Here is a 15,243-nt window from a genome sequence, read left to right as displayed (position 1 = left end):
AGACAAAATGGAACCCAGAAGATAACAAGGCGAACCAACTGATGCCACTGTCACCAAGGGCTCCGTCCCACACCTGATTGCAGCAGCAAAGCAGGAGGCAACCCAAATGGGATACCATCCCCTACCTCCATTGAGCTGTCTTGTTCTACGTCTCATCTCCTTGGCTCTAATGTACAGTGGGACCCTGAGGAGGGTCTGGCTCTAAGACTGTGACTGACTGCTGTCTTCAGCATTAGCAAACAATTCCACCTCCTCTTCCTCCCCTGCCCCACCCCCACTAGAAAAGGAGCACTGATGTGGCAGGCAGTTTTTTCAGCTGAAGGCACCACTGCCACCCTTGACATGTTTGCATGTTTGGGGTATTTATCAGTGCGTGCCCAGCACATTCCACAGAGAAATTGAAGTGGCCACAAGAAAACTATGAAACAGAGACTGTAAATTTTTTAAAAAATTAAATTTTGCCCTGGCTGGCATAGCTCAGTGGATTGAGCATGGGCCTGCTAACCACATGATCTCAGTTCGATACCCAGTCAGGGCACATGCCTGGGTTGCAGGCCAGTTCCCGGGAGGGGACTCACGAGAGGCAACTACACACTGATGTTTCTCTCCTTCTTTCCTTCCCTTCCTCTCTAAAGATAAATAAATAAAATCTAAAAAAAAATTAAATTTTAACAGCGACACAGAAATAACCATTGTTACTGTGGCTCATGCAGAGTTTCATGGATCAGACTATGGACACAAACGGTATCTGGCACAAACACCTTGTCTTCTTTTTTTTAATCTCACTTTGCTTTCATAATATCAGCACATGACCCAAAAACCCTGGTGAAAATCTGCAGTTGTACATCTGCACATAAGGTAGCTACATAATTGAGATATAAAAATATAGGCTTTTGACCTCGCCAAATCAATCCATAGACTGAGCCTCAAGGCATATGCCTTCAAATCATTTGTGTGGGTAAATCTAGCAAAAACAACAAAATCCAAACAGGATGCAGGGATGTGAATGGAGAACTCATAGTGGGCATGTCAGGTACCACAGAGCCAATTAAAACACAGAAATGACAGACAGAAAAGCAAAAGGCAAAGAGCAAAGGAATGCAAAGCAATGCACAAGAACTCCAGCTCCACCAGAGAAAAACATCTGAGAATTGGGGGGGGGGGGGGCCATGGGCATGGGTGCACCTTGGAAGACCCACCTTGGAAGAGCCAGCATGAACCCTAGACCAGCATTCACCTTGGAAGAGCCTTAAAGAGTACATCCACTAATGCTAACTGAAAAGCTAAATATTTTATATTTCTAAAACAATAAAGCTACTGAAAACTTACTCATCTATTCCTTATATTTGGTAAGAATACTAACAAAATCTATGTCTCAAAAATGTGTAGCTCTGAGAGAAATTTTTTTAAAAAGTACCAGGAGCCCTCTAACCCAGTGTATTCCTGTCTATGTTTCCATAGGTTGCTCAGCCAATAGGAAGCATCGTATTGCAATGACTCAGCCGCAAATTCATCTTCCAGACTGTCCAGTTGAAAGTTTCTATTAGAACCATCTAGAAGAGTTTGTGAAAACAGCCATGCCCAGAATCACCTGCAGAGATTCATTTCCACTAATCCAAGAGGACCCAGACAGGGGATTTTTAACAGATCCGGATCTGAGAACCACAGCTCTGATCCGTACAAGTATATCTCAATACTGGCTAAAGACGAGGCCATAGCGAGCATGCCTAAACTGGCAAGTCAAAAGCAAATGTTTATCATTGTAAGGCTACACTGTCCAATACTGGCCACTAGCCATATGTACCATTTAAGCACCTGACATATAGCCGGTGCTATTGGGGAACTCAGCTTTTCATGTTATTTTACTACATTTACATTTAAAGACTTATACACAATTTAATAATTGGGAAACACTTAAGTACATTAGAAACAGCTTGGGCATATGAATCTACTACCTCTCAACCATAAAGTTTGTGAATTCTAATACAGATCAAGTGTTTCTGGTAAAGTTAACGTCTACATTGAGAAATGCTGGAAGCATAAAATGCATAATGGATTTCAAAGACTTCACGAAAATAATGCAAATATCTCAATTTTTATACTGACTACATGTTAAAATAATACTTTTGATATATTGAGTTAAATAAAATATATTATTGAAATTAATTTCACTTGTTCCTTTTTACTTTTTTAACACAGCTACTAGAAAAATTTAAATTACATCTGTATGTTCCAAGGAAAATGAGCAATCTGCAGCCAAACATAACAAAAGACACACAGAGACTAAGGATCACGTGAATGTCAGCAGACACAATAATAGCTGAATCGGCCTCACGAATATTTTAGACATTGGAATTACCAGACACAGAATATGTTATATGAGAAATTGAAATATAAACAATAAATAAGTGACTTTTTAAATGAGTAAGCATAACTGAAAAAGAGCCAAACAGAACTTCTAGAAATGAAAACCATGGCAATTGAAATTAAAACCTCAACCGAAAATGAGACACAGCCAAATGGAAAATTAGTGAATGGAAAGATACAAATAAATTATCCAAAATGCAACAGAGAGAAACAAGTTTGAAAAATGTGAACCTAACATTAAGAGACATGACAGACAGAATAAGAAGTTTAACAAATATTTAAGTCAGAGTACCAAAAATAAATACCAGGGAGAAAGTAGGGGAAGTGTAGTATTTCATGAGTAAATCATGAGTTGGAATTTTCCAGATTTGTTTAAAGCCATTAAGCTTCGGACCCCAGAATTGCAATATCTCAAGCAGGATAACCTTCGCAAAACATAACAGAATAACAGAAAACCAAAACAAAAAGCGGACCCATTAAAAGCAGCCATCAGATGAAAATAAAAATATGACTTATCAAAACTTGTGGAATGCAGCAAAAGAAATGCTTAGAGCATTTCATAGCTATGTTAGAAAAGCGGTCATGTCCAGTAATGAGCAGTAAAGTACAAAAAATTTTTCTAAACGATCACTGATGCAACCATGCTGGAAGGAAAGACTGAATTGTATTTGCTATTTTCTCCATAGAATAAGACATTGGAAATGACTGTCATACGACCAGGTGATCAAAGACTATACTGCCAAAAATGTGGGAGAAATTATTATAGAGATATATCAGACAGTTGCACACGACTCTCACTTAACTGCGAGGCATATGGTCTCTAAAAAGACCACAATGCTGCCCAGACCAGCCGTTGAGACCCTCAGAAACTCAACAAGCAGCTCTCCTCCACACCTCTGAAAGCACACACCTCTGAAAGCACACACCTTGGCCAAGAGCCTGGTGGTGACTGGGCCCCAGGGAAACTGTATGAAAAGGGGGTTGGCCTCCTCACTGTTATGTTTGCCTTAGGCTCACTTGGAGCACAGCCTGTAAGAAATGCTTAGGGAGCTGCCTTTCTGCACTGCTAGGGACCGAACAGCGTCATTGTCTGATTTCTGGACTCCAATAAAAATAGTCAGAGAAAGGGGCTCTGGACATCTCTAACAAAGCTGTTTCAAAACACAAAATAGAATGTGATTGGTTGTCTAAACACATTCGTCAGCAGGTTCTCACTGAGCGTCCATGGGGAACTCAGGCCTGGATTAAGCCTTCTGGAGCCGTCATTAACAAAACATTCTGTTTTTCAAACTCAAAGGACCTTCTCTGGGATTTCCAGACAAGCTGAACTAAGTCGAATGCAGCTTTCAGGCATTGCTTATGGTACAGATGATTGGAATTCAGGTCCTAGAGCCTCCCAGCATGCTTTAAGGTACCAGCCACTGGTTCTGAGTTCAAGTTGCAAGCCTCAGGCTAACATCCTCATAACTTCGAGTGCAATGGGGGAAAAAAAACCCACCTCATTTATATGTTGCTCAACCTAGTGTGCTGAGATGAACTTTATTGGGACCTGATTGGTTTATGGGTCAACTACCCATTCTTGAAACATTTACTGTGACCAAAAGGATGCCACATTCTGGCCCCTTCTGGCTCCTTCCATAGGGAGAAAATAGAACTGGGGATTAGAAACAGTCTAAGTTGTATCACATTTTCCTATATGTAGAAATTTGACTCGACATCGTTTCAGCTTTTCAATTTGTTTTTTTGCCAATGAAATTGAAAGCAGAGCTAATCCGCCTAGAATGACAGAGAAGTGGGCTCCTAAGGAAGAACCCCAGGTGGTTGATCAAGGGCAAAAGGAGAGGATTCAGGAACGCCCACCCCCTCTGAGTGCCAGATGGAACCCTCCATTTCCCCAGCCCACAGACCAGCCTTCCTGAAGTGCAACTGAACTTATTAACGGCTGAATCAAAAAAATTATACCCTAGTTAATTAAGTTTGAGATATTGGGGGCTAAATAAAGTCGAAGAGCATTTTTGACTACAGGACATTTCAGAGCCTGGAGGATCCCAGTGAGTGCCTGGAGTCTCCAGGGGCAAACGCAGCCTGCAGAATTTCCCAAACCTATTTGATCACGAACCTTTTGGAGCATCTCTTAGGACTCATATTCCCTGGAACAAACTCAGGGACATGCTGCTTTGGAGGAAACAGACCATTTTCTGACCCAGCCCCACCTTGCCCCACCCCTCGTTTTAACTGAAATCACAAAGCAGTAAAAGGTCACTGAGGAAGGCCGGTTTTGTCCCTCCCTCACCTCTCTGGGATGTTTAAGAGAGGAATATAATAAAATAGACATAAAACCCACCAACTCCCTGGCTTCTCAAAAGAAACCCTTTCTTTGTCCAACCTGTTGCATAGTCACTGGAATCGAATTGCAAAAACCCTGCACTAACTCCAACTTCAGTGGGAGGAAAGACCACTGGTAGGCTACACCAAGGGGGCTTTCGGTCTCTGCGGGAGCTGACGTTCACCTCTGGCAAACCTCTGCCTGCAGCTGCAGAAGATCACGTCAGGTTCACATCTGTTCCCCAGACACCCGACACCCCACCCCAGCTTCCCCATCCAACAAAGCCTGGCCAGGTTTTCACAGTTAATTCCTCCAGGGCCCCTGGCTCATCTCCTCCCTTCTCACTCCTATGAATTCTCAGAGATCAAAGCGGCAAGTTAGCCAAAGCTTTGTTTGCTCAGAATTCAGAACACCTTCAATTCCCAGCCTGAAAGGAGGCTGAAAGAAGGTCAAACATACTCTATTGTTGAAAAACTTTAAAATAGCAAGACGGGACCAAAGTATTAGCAGAGGAACCTATGCGATTTCTCTGGACTCAGGGTCCCATGAAGTAAGGGACTTCCCCCTGCAAATTTAATAGAAGAATCTGGTGGGAAGGCAGCCAGACTTCCCCCAGACGTCACCCAGGCATACACTGATTCTGAGGTGGACGCTGGGAGCTACTGACACAACCCAAGGGATCAGCCTCCAGATTAAAATGACGTCTAAAATGTCCATTCTGGACAACTCTTCTCATCCACTCAACCCATGTTCTGGGCTCTTCCTCCTCACTCTGGCCTTTGGTTCAAAAAATTGTATGGCATTTAGAACTAAAAGGCTATCTAGTTTGGAGATTTTCAAATTGTGTGGGAGCAGCAAATATTTTTTCAAAACAAAACCTTAAATAGGACCCTAATACAAAGTAGATAGAGTTGGGGGCACTGGGGGGTGGCAGGGGGCAAAACCTAAACATCCACCTGCTCAGCCACCCGCTCTACTACTGTGGCTCTGGGCTCCCACTGTTTGAAAAGGTCCCTGAGGAGTCCGCTTGCTTTGGTTCACACAAACGCTGGGTGCCGGGGATGCCAAGGGAGTTGCCCAAGTCTCACGGGCTTGAGGTCTTCGGTCTTCATTGAGAGCCTGTACATTCTGCTCTCCATGTTTAAAGAAAAAAAAGACTTCAAAGTGGTTGGTCCTAGTTTCAAAAATGCTCTCTTTGTTCTCACGATCACTGCCGCCCTTCCTGGGAAACACCTAGCACCCTGGCATCTGCCACCAATTGCCCCAGGCTCTTCAGTTGCTGGACTATCACTCCAGTTCAGTCATTAGGACCACCTTGAGCCTAGTGAAAAAGAGAGATTCCCTGGCCAGCAGTGGACCTAGCGAATCAGAATTTCCAGCAGTAGGTGCAAGAATCTGTGATTTGAATACGTACCTCATGATTCTGATGAATGGCCAGCTTTGGAGAGCACTGAATTGAATTTAGGTTGTGTTTGTTCTACAAATCCACCTTCAAAGTTAAGGGGTTCTGACATTAAATCACAGCCCTTGTTGCCGGCAGGATCACAACTTCGTATGACTTTCTCTGGACATCCTCTTGGGATTACAGAAGGTGAATGCTTTCTGCAAGACCTTTCACTCATGTATTCTAAAAACAATAACCCATGGACTTGTGCAAATATTTATCTAAAAGGATGTGCATTGCCTATACTTAAAAAAAAAACAGAAATCTTCAATAATGAGGAGACTGAGTCAATAAATGTTGGTGTACAAACATAATATTGTACATTTACTAAGAAATCTTTAGAAGAATAATATGTAAATATGTTACAATACATGTAAAACAGGTATAACATGTTACAAAAACAAATGTATAGCAGGATTCCACTTTTTCATATACATAAGAAAACTAAAAGTATAAACAAGAAAATGTTAATATTATCTCTGGAATGGTGGTGGAACTAATGGCCATGTTTATTTTCCTACTTGCAATTCTTCTCACCTTCCAAAATGTTTATAGAGATTTTAAATGTTGAAATCCACAAAAAAATGCACAAATTATCTTAAAAGCATCTTTGGGGTGGGAATCAATAAATGGGATTGAAAGGATGACTTAAGATATTAACTACTTTAACTCTTGCCCATATCTCTTAAAGATCATCAAGAATAGGTTTGTTGTTTTTGTTATTATTGTTTTTAGAATAAATTTAGAAAATCTCTAGAAAACAAGAAGGCACACTAACATAGACTAGATATAGAAAGGAATTTCTGGACCATAGGAAGCAAATGAGAGCTCTAGATACTTAAGGAAAAGCAATCATGTGAAGGATGAGAATCAAAATAAAATCTCTAGTACATAAAAAAGATTTTCAAACATGAGAGAAAAGAGAAAAGATGTTTGAAGAATCTATCCAAGAAGTCCAACATCTGTTCACTGGGAGGAGAAAAGAGAAAATGAGGGAAAAGGCAAAATGAGAAAACTAACAGAAAAAATTCTCAGTGGAAGAAAGGCATGAGCATAAAGTTTAAAACAGCCTGCTGAGTTCAACAAAGTCAGTCATAACAAAAACACTGACCTCTTTCAGAGCAAGGCTCTAGGCTAATTGGTTTGCACATAGTAGGTACTGTAAGCCTCACAGCAAACCTGAGTTTGAAAACCTCACTTTCCCCATGTTGTAAGTGAGGCAACTATTTGAGGGATTCTGAAACCACTTGCCCAAGCCCACCAGCACACATAATATTCTTTCTTACTTAGTTAATAATCTTAATACCAAGATGGAGGTCCCTTTGTCAAGAGTGTTCCTATTGTATACAGATTGCTATAAAAATAATAAATGTAATAATAAATTGTATACAGATTGCTATAAAAATAATAAATAATAATAATAATAAATAATATTTCTCTTCTGATGCCGAGTATTCTTTCCTTAATTTACGGGCTGGTTAATTTTTAAGGGCTGTAGAAAATCAACAAACAGTCACAGCTGTGTCATCACGGAGGGACTTCAGCAGAAAGGCTTTGGGCTTCACCCACATTACAATGCAAGCAGCTCATCTGTGTGATGCCAGCCCTCATACTGACCCCAAAGGTAGGAAATAATACCTGATGGCCTTGATTAGGGCACTTAACCTTTCTGCGAGTGAGCCGTTAATACAATGAAATAAAATGATGTAGGAAAATACTCGGTCTCATGCCCAGCATGTAGAAGGTGCTGAGAGAAATAAATAAGCATTCACTTAGCAAATAAATAAGAAATGTGCTTACTTAACTCACTTAGTAAGATGTGTGAAGAAGCAACCTGTTTCTGTCAGCACCAATACCAAAAGGTAAGGTCTTCTCCTGGAAGAAAGAAGCCTCAGAGAAAGATTCGATTTTCTTTCAGGAGGTAGGAATTAATCCTTGGATTGTAGAATCTACATTGTGGGAAGGATGACAGAGGTAGAGCTTCAAAAGAGGGGGAGAAAAAGAGAGGAAAGAATGGTGGGAGGAAGGGAGGAGACAAAAGCAAGAAGCTGATGAATAATAATTATTCCACCAAACATTGCCACAGCACCTCCTAGGAGCCAGACTCTGCAGTGAGCGCCTTATGCATATTTACCTATTTAATACTCACAATGACCCTACACATCAGGACTCACAGTACATCCATTTCACAGGTTGGGAAACTGGGGTGCAGAGTAGTTACGTAACCTAATACACACACAAAGCTAGAACTTAAATTCTTCCCCTTGGACTCCAGAGTGCAGGCTCCTTGATACCACACCACTATCTCTCAGGACAGTGATAGGGAAAAACTTCCCAATGCTTCCACTGTTGTCCTAGAAGATGCACTGCACAACTGACTGTGTGTCCTGTGTCTGCTCCCTCACAGTTCCCTTTACTGGGAATCCCAGCTCACACGTCTACTTCCCATGAAACTAGCTCCCTGAAGGCAGAAATGCATCTTCTATCTGTGAGTCTGGATCTGCCACATCCTAGCACCTGCCCCTCATTAGATATTGAATCCAGAGGAGCTGCCGTGGATCTGGAGAAGACAGACTGCCAGCGCAGCATTTCTGGGAGGCCGGGGTGTTTGGAATCATCTTGCTATTCTGATGGAAACTTCCAGCTTTTCCAGTTGCTCTGGGGAGTCACCATTCAACAACGCAACATGCCTGCTACCCAGTACTGGTATAGACTCTGTCATTCTGCAGGACAGTCTGGATTTTGTGGGGCTGACTTTTTCCTCAAACAAAGCAATTTGCTATGTGTTCAAGAGTTATAGCTATGCTCTGTTAAATCAATGTAAGACTTTTTATATAGATTAACCCACAAATCAGAGAAAATCCTCTGATTTCCCAGAGATCTCTGCTTAGCCAGTTTGCTAGCAATCTTAAGGAAACATGACCTTAAAAGTAAAGACAAATATATATAAAATATCTATGATATATAAATACATATATAGAAAATACAGGGTGGGGCAAAAGTAGGTTTACAGTTGTTCACATGGGAAAATAATGCAATAATAAATACCACAAGAATAAACTGTGTTTTGCATATCACAACCATATACCTATTTTTCTCCCATCCTGTATTTTATATATATAAGCATATTTCATATATATATCTGTATATGTGTGTATGTATACACACACATAATTAGAGAGGAGGAAAACATATTGTAAAAGTTTCCATTTTTAAAAAGTATTATCAAGAGAAAAAATAGAAAAATGCCAATAAGCAAAAAGAGGAGGAATAAAACTTCCCTGCCAGAAGTAATCACCTTCAGTTTTAATGTGTACTCTCCCAGACATTTCTCTCTATATACATACTGCTCCAAAAATGTGATTACAGTACTGTTTTCAACCTGCCTTCTCACCCCTTAACATCGTGAACATCATCGCCCTTATTTTCCATGCTTTTTATCATTGCTCTGACTATGCTTTATTGGAACTTCCCTAATTTTCTATGCTTCAAAGTGTTCTATAAAAGGAATATATCCTATTTACTTTGTAAGTTCCCTACTCCTGAACACTAGACTGATTCCAATTTTTCGGTCTTATAGAACATTGCTTAACCCTCTCAACATTTTGAGTAAATGCCACTCACCTAAAACAATGGAACTCAAAAAATACACTACCAGCAGTGGCCTGAAATCATGTGGAATCCATACTTGTCCTAAATTTCATTTTTTCTTTGGATTTTTTATTTCTGGGTTCCATCTTTCCTGTCACCAAGTCATCCATCCATCCAAATGCTCCCTCTCTTGATCCTTCATCCTCCTCCTAGAGACTCATCGACCTTTCGCTTTCCCTTCTGTTAAGTTCCTTCCTGCTCTCCCCTCTCCTTTGCTTTCATCCACTCATCCTTCATCCTATGGACATGGATGCATCCCACCCTTTGAAGTCTGCTGCACAAAGATACAGGCAGGCCCTGTGGGTGGGGGGCAGGGGGGAGGGATCCAGCACATCCTGAGCCCTCAAGGAATTCGGAGTGTAAGTGGAGAAGCAAGGCACACGCACAGTGGTATGCCAGTAAATTGGCTCTCTGAAGGGGGGGGAAACCCTTGATATTTTTTTCAGCCAATTTCCACACTATAAAATATTCCCACTATGGCCAAACTATCAACATGATGTCAATGAGCCCAGAGGTGAGAAGAAATGCACATCAGCCATCTCCATGACATAACTGCATGTGCAGGAAAAGTTAAAACACACATATGCATTCATATATGTGTATACATATACACATGCCTGCTTATATATGTGTGCATGTATACATACATATATATGTATTTTGGCTTTCCATGGACCTGCAGTCCTGTATGTTTGCATCTATAACCAGACAACTGTGCAGGTATTTCTAGGTAGGTAATCATATCTTATCAATAACAGTAACAGCATTTATGATGTGTCCACCCCTGCCTTCAACATGTTATATGTATCACTTTACAACGCACTCCTAGCAAGAGATAGCATCATCACTCGCCAATTTGACAATTTCACCCTTGCAGAACTGAGGGGGATAATTTCCCCGAGGTCATTCGATGCAGTGAGTGTGAAGCCAGATCCTATCAAGGTCTACCTGCCCCGAGAACCCAGGTTCCGATGACTGCCCTCTCCTGCTGCTTCTTACCAGGGAGCTGACCTTGGGGCCCCACATGAGGGACCCCCAAGGGCAGACTGGCCATGAGTTCAAACAGGTGGGCTGGCCTTCTTGCTTCCCCACTGCGTCACTTCGCCAGCATGCCACTGAGGCTGATTACTGTCGCCCAAAGCTGCCCTCCAACTTTTCTACGCAATTCTCTCTTCGTTTGCTTTCCATCTCCTTCCTGGGTATTTTTGTAAACTATAGCTTTCTCGTGCCTGTTTGTATCTGTCTCCTGAACTTGTTTAAACATTTCTATCTCCTTATCAATTATCATTGAAAATTCTTCATTATAAAAACCTGGGAGACAGAGAACTTGTACAACTAGAAAGAATGCACATACATCTAAAGAGGCAGATGAACGGCCCAAGAGGCTGGCCTGATGGCATGTGTCAGCAGGATTAGGTTGTCACTCAGAAGGCACACACTGGTGGGTACAAACAGTAAAGTCAGTGCAGGAATTTTGCAATAATTCTCCCATTCCTTGGCCCTGGGGAGTCTGAGTCTAGTTCCGCAACAGAAAGACTTGAGGAAATTGGAGAAAATTCAGCAAAACACCACAAACATGATTAAGGAATTGAAAAATGAGACCAACAATGGCAGGACACACACACAGAGAATCCTCCTGCTGATGGAGAAAGCTGAGGGAAGAATGAAAAATCCTTTTCAATCGAAGGCAAGAATGAGGAATTAATGTTTCTTGAATATTTACCATGTGCTGGGCACTATTTGGCATTTAATGTGCATTAGCTCCAATTACTCACAATTACCCTTCAAAGCAGGCTTTATTCACCTCCGGGCTCTCAGACACATAAGGCAACGTCCACAGGGCTTCAGGAACTCCTTCCAGGCCACGCAGCAAATACACGTGGACACAGGAGGCAAACCTCTGTCTCACAGCCTCTAACACTCATTCACGTCTTTCCTACTTTAGGCTTCGCCACTAATGATGGGCAGGGCTGGAACGTGAACCAGGACAGCAGGCAGCCAGACCCTGCGGGATTAACTCCTACCTGATGCGGCCCCTTACACCTAAGCAAGAGCCAACAATTTATTAGACAAGGATGAGCGGCAAGAATGAAGCCTTTTACTTGAAAATAATTGTCTCTGCCAAAATTAATCCTGCACACAGAGCCTCAAGAAGACTTTCGGACAGGATTCAATACCCTTCTTTAGCACATCCAAAAGAAAAAAGGAAAGAAAGAAAAACACATTGAGGCTGGGTCCTGGTCCCCAGGAAAGTGATAATGGTACCTGTGGAAGAGTCACCTGGGGCAGCTTTTTAAATGAAAATTCTGAGGTCCCAAACCCAAACACTCTGCTCCCAAAAATGGGTTTGTGGGGTGAGGCCCAGAAACCCACTTTTTGAACAGCTCCTCGGGCTCTTGTGGTTCTCATGAACTCGGCTCGGGTGCCACCTGTTGAGAAATGAGGCCCTGGGACCTTGACCCAAGGTCGGCATACAAGCCTTGCTATGGTCCAGATGTTTGGCTCCCCCAAAACTCACACATTGCAACCCTAACCTCTAGTGTGATTGTTTTGGTGGCTTTCCTGAGAGAGAGCACGTGATCAGCAGGTGGCTCAGTGCTGTCCACCATGGCAGGCAGCCACAAAAGGAAGGACCTGTCTGTGTACTGTATCTACTGGCCCTGATCAAAGGCAAGGTGAGGTTCAGAGCCATTCCAGACCACAAGTTATCAGTCTTCGCAGCTTCTGGCAAGAGGTCTTACTATAATAAGCCACAGCCCTTCTATTAGACACTGACTACTGGTGGGCACCATCAATTTCTGTCACAGCATCGTTAAGGTTAAGGCAGGATTAAAATCTTGCTGTTATGAATGGCAACCCTCAGAGACCTGCCTTTCCGCTACATGGCCTCCTCTCACAGCTCCCTCCCGAGCGCCCACAGTGAACCTCTCCTCCCGAGCTCACACTCAGCAGCAGCACACACTGGGGGCTGGGATGCACTTCCTGCTCCTCATCCCCTCTCCAGGGATTAGCCCCGCCAGAGCACCTGGACAAGAGTTGGAGAGGCCTCTGCAGACTGAGGTGAGAGCAGATGCCACAGGCGACTAGGAGCTGAGTCCAGTCTGTGCACCACTGTCTGCCCAATAACCAGCACATGCTGGAAGGCTCAATGCATATGGGGCACTAACTAATACAAATCCACAGGATGAAGAAATGAATGAGTGAGTGAACTAGTATTGACTGGGCCAAGCAAAGGACAAGTTAACAGAGGCTGTGATAAGCCTGGCCCCTGTTTTACACAGGCCCCTGCGATAAGCCTGTGTAAAATGGCTGATAAATCCCAGATGAGAGTTTTCATGGGCAACAGATGATCTGGAGACACAGTGAAGACCTTCCCCTTATACAGCTGGGTTCATGGAGGGGCCTGGTTTCACTCCTTCATAGCTGTCTTCAACAGAGCAGGCACTGTTTGGTGGCCAATTAGCCAGCCCCAAGACTGTGGGGAAAGCCACTAGAAGCCATCTCCATATCCAGACAAGCAACTCAAAGCACCAGTGGGTCCACAGCACTATTTTTAACTAGAAAGGCGGAAAGGACAAAGATGGTCACTCACTCCCCTGCGTTTGCCAGGACCCTGTGAATCTCTTCCATGGGCCACTCCTGGCCAGAGTGTTCTCTCTGACACAGTTGTAGGTCTCTGCTGACCCTCTGCTCAGGCTACCTCTGGCCCAGAGGGAGGCCTGAGCAGAAGGAGACCCGAGGGCCTGGCCTCTATGAAGGTACTGTGCTCACATGTGACCTGCCACTCACTCTCCCGTCTTCCTTCAGCTCGGCTTCCTGGGCTCCCAGCAGCCAGGCTTCCTCTGAAGCCACAGCACACATGGCAAAGCTCTTCTCCCCACCCAACCCAGCATGGCTCCTCCCAGCAACCCGGGCCTCAGAGCCTCTGTGTGAGTGCCCTGACCCGTGGCTGAGGCCTGTTTTCTCTCCCCGGGCAGTGACCCTACCTCCCAGGATGCCTGCCGTGTGTCTGTTGACTTTTCTCCTTCCTGTCTTCTCACATTTGCTCCATCTTCCCCATCTGTAAATGGCATTTCTTGGTGTGTGCAGTAGGCCTGGGACCACAGGCATGTGTCTCGTCTGTGCCGGGCCTCGGCCTATTCCAGTCAAAGGCAGATGCCTGTGGTGCCCTGTCCTAGCAGGCAGGGGAAACGTGGCCTGGAGTGTGGTCAAAGGGAGCTCTGTGTATCTTCGTGGCTGCATGTTTGGGTAGGCAGCTCGCTCCTCATTTCTCGCTATTTTTACTTTGAAAGACTCTCCTGTCCACGGCCCCTGCCCTGCCAAGGGAAATGCAGTGGTATGAAACCATCAAGTCATTTTGAGCCCAGAGAGTCTTGGGTTCGAATTCTGTGCCATCGTTTCTTAGCTGCCCCTACCTGTACTCCTCCAGGGGACACAGGGACATGGCAGCCTCCCAGTTTGGCTCTGGTTAGGATGTGGGATCAGAGCGAGTGGCAAGGTCCCGTGTCTGGTGGGCACTCCCTCATGCCAGCCGCCTGCCCACTCACCCCCTTAAAGCTGAACAACAAGAAAAGGCCCCAGGGACTTCTGTCACTGGTGCTCACACATGACCTGCCCCTCCCAGGGCCTAGGAAGGAAGGACACAGTCATTCCACGTTGACCTCTGTGTCCTCAATTCCTGGTTGCTGTTGTTTTTTTTTAAACAAAACCACATTGTTACATTTTGTATTGAACACTAAGATCTCCTTTTTAACAAGAAACAGATTAGTTTGTAAATCAGAATGAGGAACTGTAAGAACTGGTGACTAGGGAAAAGATGCTCTTATTCGTGGAAAGAATAGCTACCCTTCCGGCACTCAGTAGATGCCAGACGCTCGGCTAAGTGGTTTACATATTTTCATCATATTCTCTCGGCTGCAAGAAACTAAAGACTATTGTGGAGGAAGATGGTGGCGAGGTAGGAGGGAGCAGATTCCGCTTCCCCCTACACACGTAAGAAAAACTAGCTGATCTACGGAGGAACAGAGCAAAGGGCCCACAGTACCCCAGCATATATGAAAATAGGAGACCAAAAATTGTAGCGCACATTGAAAAAGCAGACAGTGGAAACTGTGAACACCAAGATACCCGCTAGAAGAGGAAACCCGACAACAAAGGAACCACCAACAGATAACAGAAGAAGAAGGTGAAGGAGGGAGTGGAAGCCACACTAACCTCAACCCAGGACCTATCTGGAAATACAACTAAACAGTGGAGAAATTACTCAGAACAAACAACTGAACAAGAGCAAGAGAGAATCCTCAAAACCCTGTACACACAGAAGAACCAGCTTCAACACAACCTGCCCACACCAGCACAACAAAACACAAGAGGTGGTAGACAGAATGACCCTCAATTAACCAGCTGGTGGGAAGAACCCACCAAAAAAAGACCCAACAACAATCAAAACCCAAAG

The sequence above is a fragment of the Artibeus jamaicensis genome, unplaced genomic scaffold, assembly GCF_021234435.1.
Source record: "Artibeus jamaicensis isolate MK-2021 breed Jamaican fruit bat unplaced genomic scaffold, CSHL_Jam_final scaffold_612, whole genome shotgun sequence".
Classification (NCBI taxonomy): Eukaryota; Metazoa; Chordata; class Mammalia; order Chiroptera; family Phyllostomidae; genus Artibeus; species Artibeus jamaicensis.
The sequence above is the reverse complement of the archived record's forward strand: the minus strand, read 5'-3'. Positions refer to the sequence as shown.